A 12,987-nucleotide genomic window follows, 5' to 3' on the forward strand; every position below is an offset into this window, starting at 1 on the left:
ACCATTCTCACATATCCTGACTTTGTACTTTACGGGTTGCTTTCGACCTCTGCATGTGTCCTCGACTATATCCCTGGCTCCTGATTCTGTACCACACTGTCTGATTGGTATTGACCTTGGCCTGTCCCTCGGCTATGCTTCCTGTGCCCCTGTGGCATTAGATTTGGTTTTTGGGATACCATACGTGACATAGGATCGTATAGTAATAGTCTCAACCTTTCAACTGAGAATAAATAAACACAACAGGCAAAACAATATAGTCTCTGGAAGTGGCTCGACCAGTCAGGTCATGCATGCATGCACACTCCTCAATATTTCTAGGAATAGGGGCCATGCCAGGACAAGCACATGTGCATATGCCAGGACACTTGTGAGGTATGCACATAACATAATTTTGCTGCATGTATAAGATCATCTGACAGAGCTTCCTGATTAAACCCCATCTTGCTACACTGCCAATGATAGAATTGTAGACTTATTACTTAAATAAGTGCGTTTAACATGTCCAGTGTCGCTGACTTACTTAGTTGGGCTAATCGCAATAACCTGATTTCCACTATTAAGGAAAATAAATCATTATACATGTTAGCCTTGTCAGAGACATCACTCTTAAACCATATGAAGGAGGTGCTTGTACCCTTTCAATTACAATTCATGGTGGCATCAATATTTCCGGCATCTGTATAAAAAGCTATTGTATCAATATTAATGTTGTCAAATATCCTGCCGTCCATAATGAGGCTGTCAATGGGCTATTCCAGGTGGGCATTATCAAAAGTAGATTTATAATAGATTTTTTGAAAAAGATTATAGAAGAGTGGGAAATGTCAGCCAAAGCGAGTAGCAAGATGTTTTCTGAGCTTCACTGGCTGCGCAGCCTCATTCATTGCATATTTTATGGGGTTTTTTTTTCTGTGTTTTCTAGTCCTGTATATTAGTATCAGCATCTTAGCTGAAGAAAACTGGTATAAGAGATTTCTTGTATCTATTAAGTGGTAGTTGAGTGCCATGAAGCAGTAGATGTATTGAATCATCAGGAATGTCTAAACAGGTACCTGGGGTTTACCAGATAATGTATCTTTCCGTAAATTGGATCCTCATACCTTAATTTTTCTAGAAAAGGATTTACGCATTAAATAAACCCAACAGTTTATACTGTAACATAAGGTACTTAATACATAACTCACAGGAAATCGAGCTGCCTCTTTGTGGATGCTGAAAGCTGAATAACTTCTCTTCATCCCTAATTCTCATCTTTCCTTACTCCCTCTTCCCCCCACTCTCTTACTTCCCCCATTCTCCCCCTCCAGGGTCAGACTGGGGGGGCCTGGGGTCCACCAGAGCTGCTGTCTCAGGACCCCCTGCCACTGGGTTCGCTCACCGTTTTTTTTCATGGGGCCCCGTCTGCACATTACGACTCTGTCCCCCTCACTGTCACCCATTTTACCTCCCGCCTTCCCCCTGCTATAATAAGGCAAAGCTGATGGAAAACAGAACAAGCCCACAACGGAAGAAGCAAGTTCACACTAATTAATCGACAAAATGTACTGTGTAAACAAACCCAATAGTGACAGGCAATTAGCTTGCTTTGTGTTAATTCATTATCAAACTTTTTCTGTGTCCAAGAAAATTAATAAAAACTAGAAATTAAAAAAAAGTAATAAACACAACAGGATGGTTTTGCTTCTAATAAGGATTAATTATATCTTAGTTTTGATCAAGTAGAAGGAACTGTTTTATGATTGCAGAGAAAAAGGAAGTCATTTTTAAAAATGTGGATTATTTGGATTAAATGGAGTCTATGGGAGACAGTCTTTCTGGATAAGAGTTTTACAGATAAAGGATCCCATACCTGAAACAATATCTCTAACTATAAACCAGTAGTTAGTTGAAGCTGGTCATCCACAAAAGATATGAGACAGAGTTAATCTCCAACATTTGGATGATATTAAGGGAAATAATCGTTTTAACTGGACTGGGTCTCTGGACCAATGGGACAGCGAGGAGTGTGAGAGAGATAATATTTTCACCCAGGTTTCCTCTGTTAATTCACAGTTCAGGTCGTTTTCCCATTTATTCCTAATTGACATTCTTGAGTCAGTGGTCTAGGCTTTTGTAAATGTATGATATAGTTTTGGTTGGAGAGGTGCTAGATTCCCAGAGGATTTCTATTTGTGTTGGGGGTTGGTTTATAGCTGAAGTTAATTTTTGTGTATGGCTGAAATGGTTCATTTAAGGATAGCAAAGATGGTCAAGAAGATTAGGAGCTCTGTTTTGGAGTAGGTCTTCTAGTTTTTTACCACAAAATTGTATTAGCCCTGATGTAACTTGATTTTCTATTCTTGAAAGTTGTCCAGATCCAGTCCAGGACTAAATTTAGTTTTCCTTGTACTTTTTAAAGTAAGATGCATTGTTGGTCCTTATGAAAACTTTTGCCCACTAAATAATCTCTGCACATAGTATAATTTAAATGAATTACAACATTTTATTTCCATATATTTTGTTCATAAAATGCTACTTAAATAAATGTTACTTCCTTCATGTTCAGAGTATCTATAATTCACAATTTTTTTGTGGTTGGGGTGGTAAAAAAGAATATCAACTCTTGCTGCACTATAATTAGATATTCTGCATGGGCAAGGAAGAGAGATTAAATATATAAACAACTTCTGGTACAGAAAATAAACTATTCTAACTAGCAACATTGAATAGCTAATTAAAAAAGAGGCATTGAATTGCCCTGTATGATGGGGCATTATGGCAAATATATACTAACACTGATATATAACAGCTGTGCAATATAAGTATAAAGAAAACACAAATACATAATTTGCATGCATATTCTTCATTTTCCTTCTCTCACTCTTCTGAAATTAGCCCTGTAAATTAGCCTTAGGGGCAGATTGTGTGGAAGTGGAAGTGTGAAATTGGAGCTTGTCTCAAACTTTCTCTTATCTCTCTGCACTCTCTCCAGCTCATTAATATTCTACTTAAAGCAATACTGACACGTTTCTATAAAAATAGGGATGCACCAAATCCACTATTTTGGTTTCGGCCGAACCCCCGTGTTATAATGGACTTCATGAGAAAATAATATTGGTGAAAGAGACTCTAATAGGTATCCAAGCAAGCCTTTGGAAACATGGTTATGCTAAACAAAAGAAAGGTTTGGAAGACAGTTGGGGGCCGATTCATCAAGGGTCGAATATCGAGGGTTAATTAACCCTCGATATTCAACTAGGAATTGAAATCCTTCGACTTCGAATATCGAAGTCGAAGGATTTAGCGCAAATTCTGCGATCGTACGATCGAAGGATTATTCCTTCGATCGAACGATTAAATCCTTCGAATCGAACGATTCGAAGGATTTAAATCCAACGATCGAAGGAATATCCTTCGATCAAAAAAACTTAGGCAAGCCTATGGGGACCTTCCCCATAGGCTAACATTGACTTCGGTAGCTTTTATCTGCCGAACTAGGGGGTCGAAGTTTTTTTTAAAGAGACAGTACTTCGACTATCGAATGGTCGAATAGTCAAACGATTTTTTGTTAGAATCCTTCGATTCGAAGTCGTAGTCGTAGTCGAAGGTCGAAGTAGCCCATTCGATGGTCGAAGTAGCCCAAAAAACACTTCGAAATTCGAAGTTTTTTTACTTCGAATCCTTCACTCGAAGTTAGTGAATCGGCCCCTTGGTGTTACTAAAACAAACTAAGAAGAGATTTATCTTCCCAGACTGAATCCATGTGAACAGCGCTGACCATCTCCAAGGAAAACTAGTTTAACAGGAATTTAGTTTACCTGAAATATCCATGGAACACAGTGTACAGTGGCACCTAATGGATGGTGTTCAGTATAGTACATTACTGTAATTCAATGGATGCCTACGGGACTTGAAGAATCTCTACTGGACAGTGTTTCATCCTGGTTACAGGATGTGTACAAACAAACTGTAGTGGGCTATGGCCTGGTTGTCATGGAGGGCAAAGAGCTATAACTGGAAGCTCCTTCATTTGGTCTACACACAGAAGAAGAAACCAAGGAAGAAGGAACTGGTGATGTATCTGGAGAAACACCTTTAAGGATAGCCACCTAGACATAACTCTATATGCACGCATCCCGAGACATTAGGTTAGAGTAGTTAGGATATACCTTATAAGCCTTGTATGTTGCATGCTTCTTTTATTATAAGAGTTAATGTACACTATGGTGACTTGCTGTAATTGTATCAGTTGATTATAGGAATAATAAACTTGCATGTCCCTAAATTACCAGAGTCCTTCATATGTTATATGCTGGTCCATAACAAAGGAAAGCCTGACAGGTTATAGTCACAAACCCGGTATTTGGGGGGCTTTATATGTTGGTTCATGGTTAAGGGAAGCCTGACAGGTTATAGTCAGAAACCCAGTATTTAGGGGGGCTTTTTACACCCCGAATCCTTTGTGAAAGATTTGTCCTAATACCGAACCGAATCCTAATTTACATATGCAAATTAGGTGTGGGGAAGGGGAAAACATTTTTTCCTTCTTTGTTTTAGGACAAAAAGTCACACAATTTCCCTCCCCACCCCTAATTTGCATATGCAAATTAGGATTCGGATCGGCCAGACAGAAGGATCCGAATCCGAATCCTGCTGAAAAAGGCCGAATCCTGACCGAATCCCAAACCGAATCCTGGATTCGGTGCATCCCTATATAAAAATCATAGGAATGTGTCAGTATCAAGTAAATTCTGCACCCAGAATAGTTCCCCTAAAAGCCTAAAAGCCGTCCCCAGCCCGCGAACCTGCGTTGACCCGACTCTCCTGGTCTCAGCTGGGTTTCGTTCAATAATCCAAATATTTTGTGGTTTTCGGACAACAAATCTGAAAAAGTTGCAGTTTTTGGCATCAAATCTGAATAAGTCACAGTTTTCAGCAACAAATCCAAAACATTTTTATGATTCAGATTTTTTCACTTTTTATTTCCCGCACAAGAAATTTTTAGAAAACGTATTGAGATATAGGAGGGAAGGTCTGTGTGGATTTGGCTGGAGTAGTTTTCAGAAAATAGTGAAAACTTTTCAGATTTTGATTTAAAAAAAAATCCTTTTATATTTGTTGCCACTACAAGAAACCTCTTGCCATTTTTTTCAATATGTAATGGGGGTAAATTGTTGCCAAAAGTTGTTGGTAATAGTTTATTATGTGTAAATAAATTGCTCATACTGTCTATGTAATTTCAAGTATAAATTCTATAGTGTATTACTTGCTTCTGCATTTAGACACTCTACCCTGTAGTTGCACCACCTATTTATCCTAATGGAATACAGCTATCAAGAAGTAACAAAGATTTAAACCATTCAGCTAAAGTTTCCCACATCTCCCACATATTTTGTCTTTAGTATCAAAATATACAAAATCAACTTTTTTTCCAAGTTGATCTTCTAGATCACAAGAGACCAGATATATATGGCTGTAGAAAACCTAGAGGCTTATTTATTTAAGATCAGATTTTAGTGGTTTTAGAGTTTTTTGAAACCACGACTAAACTCACAAACTCTAAAATCGCGATTGTCATTGAATTTGTTAAAAGATTTGAATATGAAAAGTCCAAACAAAAAAGAGTTTTTTGGACAATTCCCAGCAAAAAAAAAAAATCAGAAGACCTCTAAAAGCTCAAATTGATTAAAAGTGGTCCAATAAGACCAGCGCAGCTTCCACTGACATCTGTAGGACCTCAACAACTTTTACTTGGTGAAGTTTTGCATTAGAGGTTTTCCTGGTTTTTAAGCCTCAAATTTTTTTGGTCAAGTTTTTAAGGGGAGAATTCAAATTTTTAGAGGAAAAGAAAACTTGAAAATATTCCAGCTGTCAAAGTCAAGTAAAAGTCAATGGCAAATGGTCCTTTTTACAACTGTAAGAGGTTTTTTGCCTTTATAATTTTTGAGGGTTTAGGGCTGTTGCAGTGCGTAACTATAGAGGAAACAGACCCCGCAGACGCAGGGTGGCCCGGGGAACAGGGGGCCCATACTGTAAGGTCTGCTTCCTCTATAGCTAATAAAAACTGCCTCCTCTTCAGCCGCTCTCTTACCTGTGTAGACGAAGGGGGACACAAGTTGGGCAGGAGTGGGCAGAGTTTGGTGGGTAGTGGGCAGAGTTGGGGTGGGAGTGGGCGGGGTGGAGTCAGGGCATGGGCGGGGCAGTGGTGGAATGGGAAGTGGGCCAGAGTATGGCGATCGGAGTGCACCAGGCAGGTGGGCCCAGTGCACTCTAGTTATGCCACTGGTTGTTTAATTCTGGATTTCATTTGAAAAAAATTCAAAAAAGTCAAGGGTTTTGAGCAAGAATTTGAAAAAAATGTCACACTTCCAATTGTCGCAAGATTTTGTCAAAACTTTTTCCGCACTTACAATTTTCGTTCCGATTGTTTAGGAAATTAAGGACATTCATGGTTTGTTAAAACACACATGTTAATCATTACTGTGAGACATAATGAAACTTACTGAACAGGGGGGTTGGGACCCCTGCAATAAATTGTATATATATATATATATATATATATATATATATATATATATATATATATATATATATATATATATATATATATATAAAGTCAAATACAAGAGTCCTCTGCACTCAACCCATTATCAATATATTTAAGACAGCGACATTTTGTGCATACTGCTACTAAAAAATGCCTTACCCTTTAAACAAAACAGGGATTGTTTGTCCATATATTGCAATATATTTAAGCTGGCCAACTACGTCAAAGTCATCCCATATCTGGCCAGTCCTATGCTCAATTTTATCTGATTCATTAAGAATTCTATTGCTTCATTATACATTTTACAAAGGGACTTGGTTTTACCTGCAACTTAACTTGCTGCTTTCAAAGTAAACCTCCATACTTGGCTGCCCTTTTATTAGACACCAGTGGGATCACCTGACTATAGTTGGGAAGGGTGGGAGCTACAACATGGAGCTGGTCACTGCTCCTGTATAAACTATAACAAACAAGGGAAAGTTGTGCTCACCACTATTTTTTAAAACCATTAGGCGGGGGTGCAATGAGGGTGTGACCACAAAATACATATAGTCAAATACAAGAGTCCTCTGCACTCAACCCATTATCAATATATTTAAGACAGCGACATTTTGTGCATACTGCTACTAAAAAATGCCTTACCCTTTAAACAAAACAGGGATTGTTTGTCCATATATTGCAATATATTTAAGCTGGCCAACTACGTCAAAGTCATCCCATATCTGGCCAGTCCTATGCTCAATTTTATCTGATTCATTAAGAATTCTATTGCTTCATTATACATTTTACAAAGGGACTTGGTTTTACCTGCAACATATATATATATATATATATATATATATATATATATATATATATATATATATATATATATATATATATATATATATATATATTATATATATATATATATATATATATATACAAGTAGAAATAGGATACATAAAAGAGCTGTAGGTGTACTGCCAAACCACTGTTAGAGCAATAACGATCTTGTAATGTGGTCCTCGTGCCTTGAGGAAGAGTATAATCTATGGCATATATCTTTTCCTTAATCTGATGCCACTCATACAAGACTCACAACTTTAATACAGTATGTACAGTTATAGGAAAATATTCAAGTGACTTAATATTCAAAATGTATTTTGCTTGCATCTTCTTATTACTTGAAATCTGTTGTTTAAAGTTGAATTTCACAAATGTCCATTATATAGTCACGTAATGGCAAAATACTGCATGTGCATTATGCATTTTACACTATTGTTTATTATCATTATTATTAGCCTTATCTAATACAAACTTTAAGAGATATCTAAATATAATTCACTGAACAATGGAGCTTACATTATAAGTTCCCTATCACATTCCCATAACATGCTAGATACCATTCAGCAAAAGATAATGAACCTGTCTATATATTTTTATATACTGTATACATTTAAAATGCTTAGCAAGCTTAACAGTCATATAGAAACACTAGATAACCTTAGGGGTACCAGTACCATGTTACAGCAGTTACCAAAGTCATTAGCATTTGTGTATTTGTACAGTTGTGAGCATTCTTAATGTAACTCAAACACTGAAAATAAGCTCCTTTTGGATAATTTTGCATGTGAATAAACAAAGTGAAGGTCCACCTTTCAGTTATTAGTATAATGTTGTTTGCAAGAAAATAGTACATTTTTCACTTTGTTTTTCCTTTTTCCGTTCCGTTTTTGTTGTTTTGCAGTTCTCCAATCTATTTTATAAGCTGTTATCTAGTTGCTAGAGTCTAACTTACTCTAGTAAACAAAATAGAAAATAATAAAATCTTATTTCTTCTACGTCCCTCCATGTCAGTACACATGGGCATTGCCCCTCCCAGACCTGGAGGTAGGACCTATAACATAGCCAATCAAAATGAATCATAACCTATAAGACCACATGACTTCCTCCTCATCACAGTTATACTCTTGGCCTGCTAGTGTGACAATGGTCTTGCACATCTATGTTGGAATACATAATAGCTGGCTGGTCCACCACTGGTTTGCATGTATGGTGGCTGACTCTCTGCCAGTGGATTATTATTATTATTATTATTAGCATGTATTTATATAGCGCCAACATATTGCGTAGCACTGTAAAGTAAATGTGATTATACAACTAAATCACATGAATTATATACATAGAATATATGGAGTTACATACATCACAATCAGGTGAGGAAGGCACTATGCATAGGCATATACTCTAAAGGGAAGGGAGTAATACACAAGGTGTGGGAGTGGGCAGGATCAAATTAAGTGGGTGAGAAATGTGGTACTGTATGTGGTGTTGCGTTTGGTAGTTAAGCAGAGTGAGGGTAGGCTTCTCAAAAGAAGTGCGTTTTAAGAGATTTCTTGAAAGCAGAAAGGTTGGGAGAAAGTCAGATTGCGCATCATTGCTGGTTGGCTGGGGCAACAGCATATCTTACTGGTAGATGGCCTTAAGTCACATTGGTTGCTTCAGCAGCTTATCCTTGTGCTGTTGTATGCCCAGTTTAGATTTGGTGGTTGGTGGAGCTACTGGGCTGTACCAGCATGGCTCTACAATGGTTACAATAATATGCTGATTTAGGATAACCCAGAGTTGGGGTTCATTTAGTTAAGTCATTTAGTTAAGTCTTCATTAGGTATTATTAGCATGGAGTTGGTGGATCTTGGGCTGATCTCTGGTGTCGAGTTGACTCCGGTCAGCACTGGTTTGAGCTGCTTCCATTAAGCTGCAGGACTAGGCTGATGTGGGCCAACTCTTTTTAGGGCCACTTGCTATTGCTGAGGATCGTGTATTTCTCCAGCACTGGTGATAGATGTGTAGCGCTATAATAAACTGATTTGTGCTAGGGCAGTTTAAGCTAGTTTCCTTGGTGGGCTGAGACCACCGATGAACTCTTTTACTCAGGGGTAAGCCCTCGCAATGGTGTGGAGGCAAGGGTGTAGTGGAACTGTAACCTGGTGCTGATGGGCGCCAGTAGTTCTTTAACAGTTGAACAAAGAACAGTATTTATTGAACAATAGCACATAGATCATTTAGCACATTGATCCACAATGGAGTATAGAACATACACAGCAGCATAAAGGAAGCATATACTCACAGCACGTATAGGCTGAATCCCCACAGGCTAGGGAATATACAGCAGAGAGTAAGTTGACAGCATGTGATGGGTTTTGCCCAGTTTTCAGGATATCTTCCAGTGGCAGACTAGGGGAACTCCTGACATCCCTATCTCAACACTTGGTTCCTTACTCTGGGTCAGTAATACCCTGAGATCTTAATCCCTCTAATCTCCTCTCTATCACTCCTAGAGCGATCTTTAAAACGAGTATAGCTGTCTAATTACTAGGGCCAAGGCACCTAGGGTCAGCACTACCCATTCCCTTCCAGCCTGCTTGGTTGGACTAAAGCAATGGACCCAGAGCACATGGTTCCTAAACCTTTTATACCCTGGCACAGTGCCATCTGGTGTACACTGTGTGAACTGCAGGGGTTACATAAGCACAAGGTCCCCATAAGGACCCACTGAGGTGTCCATATCACTAGGGATGTGCCTGTCTGTAATGTGTAAGGGTGTCTAAGATTTTCACATCCCTACAGATGCATCCAAGTTGTGTTTAGTTACTGATCTGATTGATTTCCTGGTGGTTTCTAGGGTGTTTTAGTTCTGAGATGGCTATTGCCATCATTCTGGTTGTGTCCTACGACACCTTTTGTTTTAACAGTTGCAGGATTTTTGAGGGAACCTTTTTAAGCAGAATATGGTTATTCTTAATCTGCAATGCTTGATCCTCAAGTGCCATTCTCTGTAATTAAGTGGTTGGTTTTGTAGCTCTTGTTGTCAATCGTTTACCATGTCCTAGGACATGTTGTTCATGCTCTACCTTTTTCAGGAGATATACATTTTATCAGCTCCCCTGTTGGATGGATGTGATTGCTGGCCTTTTCTCAGGGCCTCCTTAGCATCAGTTTGGTTTTTGCTTTATGTTGGTTATTCCCACCCCTTGTTTTCGGGGCATGGCTTGGTAGATCCCATGTGTACTGACATGGAGGGACGTAGAAGAAATAGAGAATTTTACTTACCTACTTGACGTAAATTCCTTTTCTTCTAGTCCCGACATGTCAGTACAGGGTTTCCCATCCCAATTATTTATTTTGGTTACTGTTCTGCTATGGCAAAAGTATAACTGTGGTGAGGAGGAAGTCATGTGGTCTTATAGGTCATGATTCATTTTGATTGGCTATGTTATAGGTCCTACCTCCAGGTCTGGGAGGGGCAATGCCCATGTGTACTGACATGTCGGGACTAGAAGAAAAGGAATTTACATCAAGTAGGTTAGTTAAATTCTCTATTTTAGGATAAATCTGCTGTTGGGTTGTCAGTTATCTTAGCATGTTAATTATAAAGTTATACATTACTTAAAAAAGCTTAAAAGTGGCAAAATTGTCAAATGTCTTGATTATCTGTATACATCATACTAATAGTTACAGGTGCATTTCAGGCGTTTCTGCCCCCCCTCCGGAAACCGTTCTTCTAACTTGTAGCGTCAGAGCAGGTCGAGGAGGGGCCGCATCGCTAGTGCAGTAAGCGCTATTGCGCTTGATGCACTAGAAGAGCCGAATTTCCATTTAAAAAAATAGAAACTTGGCTTTTTGCCGCCCCTGGTACATGGCCACTCCGTGGCCGTGAATAGTTTAGACTGACTTCCCCTTTTTAAAAAATAAAAATTGGTTAACATAAACATATTCAAACCCCATAAAACCATATACTGTATTTATAACAATTTGTGACAAATATGATGTGTGGATCAGCATTTCTAACTCAAAACCTAAATGATGACCTAAAATGACAATGAAATAAGAATAAGCCTTGAAGTGCAACAATAGCGATACGTTACAAGGACGAAAATATGGCTGCAAGCAATACATGGGGTGTGCTTAAATAGGGCAGTTGTGGCTAAGGACAGTGTCAGAATGGCCCACCGGGATACCAGGAAAACTCCTGTTGGGTCCAGGTGTCAGTGGGCCCTCCTGCTTTTAAACATTTGGCCTATTTCATGGTCATTCCCTATTTCTATGAGAACAAAGAGGCTAAATAGATATAAGGTTTTTTGGTGGACCGCCAGTCTATGGTTTTTGGGTGGGGCCCTGGTGTCCCAGTTCGACACTGGCTAAGGAGAACATAGCTGCTGCCCCCTTCAAGCCTCTGCATTTTCTGAGGTTAAAACAGACTGGAAATGTATGAGGACATTCATCAATTACATCTTTTATTTGTGAGTTTAAATAAAGGGAGCATAACTAGTTATGACCTTTCCCTGTTTACACACAACAGGATTTCTAACCCATTTCTGCCCTATAAGAGGCCACTCTGTATCAGAGTTAGTATACTATAATACATGTGATTGGAAGTTTTGACAATTACTCAATTTACTGTTCTGAAACAGCTGCATGTATTTTAGGCAGTTTGTCATGCTGTTGAATCTTTTAAGAAACCTCAGTAGGAAGGCTTTTAAAATAATTAGGGAACAATTATGGTGAATTTGTATTTCACAACTAATTATAATACACAGCATACCCAGTTCAGCTTGCCTTAAAAACATATCTGGCAAAGGTAGAAAAACTGTTCTTTTTAATGTTTAGGGAGGTCTGTCGTCTAGTTACAGGTATGGATTCCATTATTCAGAAACCTGTTAACCAGAAAGCCAAATTTAAGGAAACCCTTTCTCCCATAGGTTCCATTTTATCCAAATAATTAAAATTTTTAAAAACGATTTCCTTTGTTCTGTAATAATAAAACAGTCCCTTGTACTTGAGCCAAAACGATATAATTATTCCTTATTGGAAGCAAAACCAGCCTATTGGGTTTATAAAGGGGCTATTTATTGAAGTCTGCATGCCAAAAACTCGAAAAATGTTAGTTTCTTTTTTGTTACTATAAAATTCAAATTTTTTTTGAGAGTTAATATACCCGAGTATGGAAAAAGTCTGAATCCAAAATCTGGCATTTCATATAAGATAGGGATAGGTCCCTATCCTATTTGGAAGTTTCTGTGGTCTGCACTGGAATTAGGCTGAAAATCCGTTTATTTTGGACTTTTCAGGCAAAAATCAAAAAAAATTGGGCTTTTTTTAGAAAAAACCTGAAAACATCATCGAGTTTGTCCCTGATCCAATTAAATTTAGCATTCTTATTAATAAATAAGATCCAATCATGGATTCTAGCTTGGTGGGACTTTTTTCTTTAAAAAAATCTGAAATAATCGGAAATAAATAACCTCCAAATAGTTTACATGATTTTATAGTAAACTTAAGGTATGAAGATGCAAATTAAGGAAAGATACGTTATCTGGAAAACACTTGGGTCTCGAGCATTCTGGATAACAGGTCCCATACCTATATAATATATACCCACACACATATAAACAGTTATACTCTTTTTGCACATA

The sequence above is a fragment of the Xenopus laevis genome, chromosome 8S, assembly GCF_017654675.1.
Source record: "Xenopus laevis strain J_2021 chromosome 8S, Xenopus_laevis_v10.1, whole genome shotgun sequence".
Classification (NCBI taxonomy): domain Eukaryota; kingdom Metazoa; phylum Chordata; class Amphibia; order Anura; family Pipidae; genus Xenopus; species Xenopus laevis.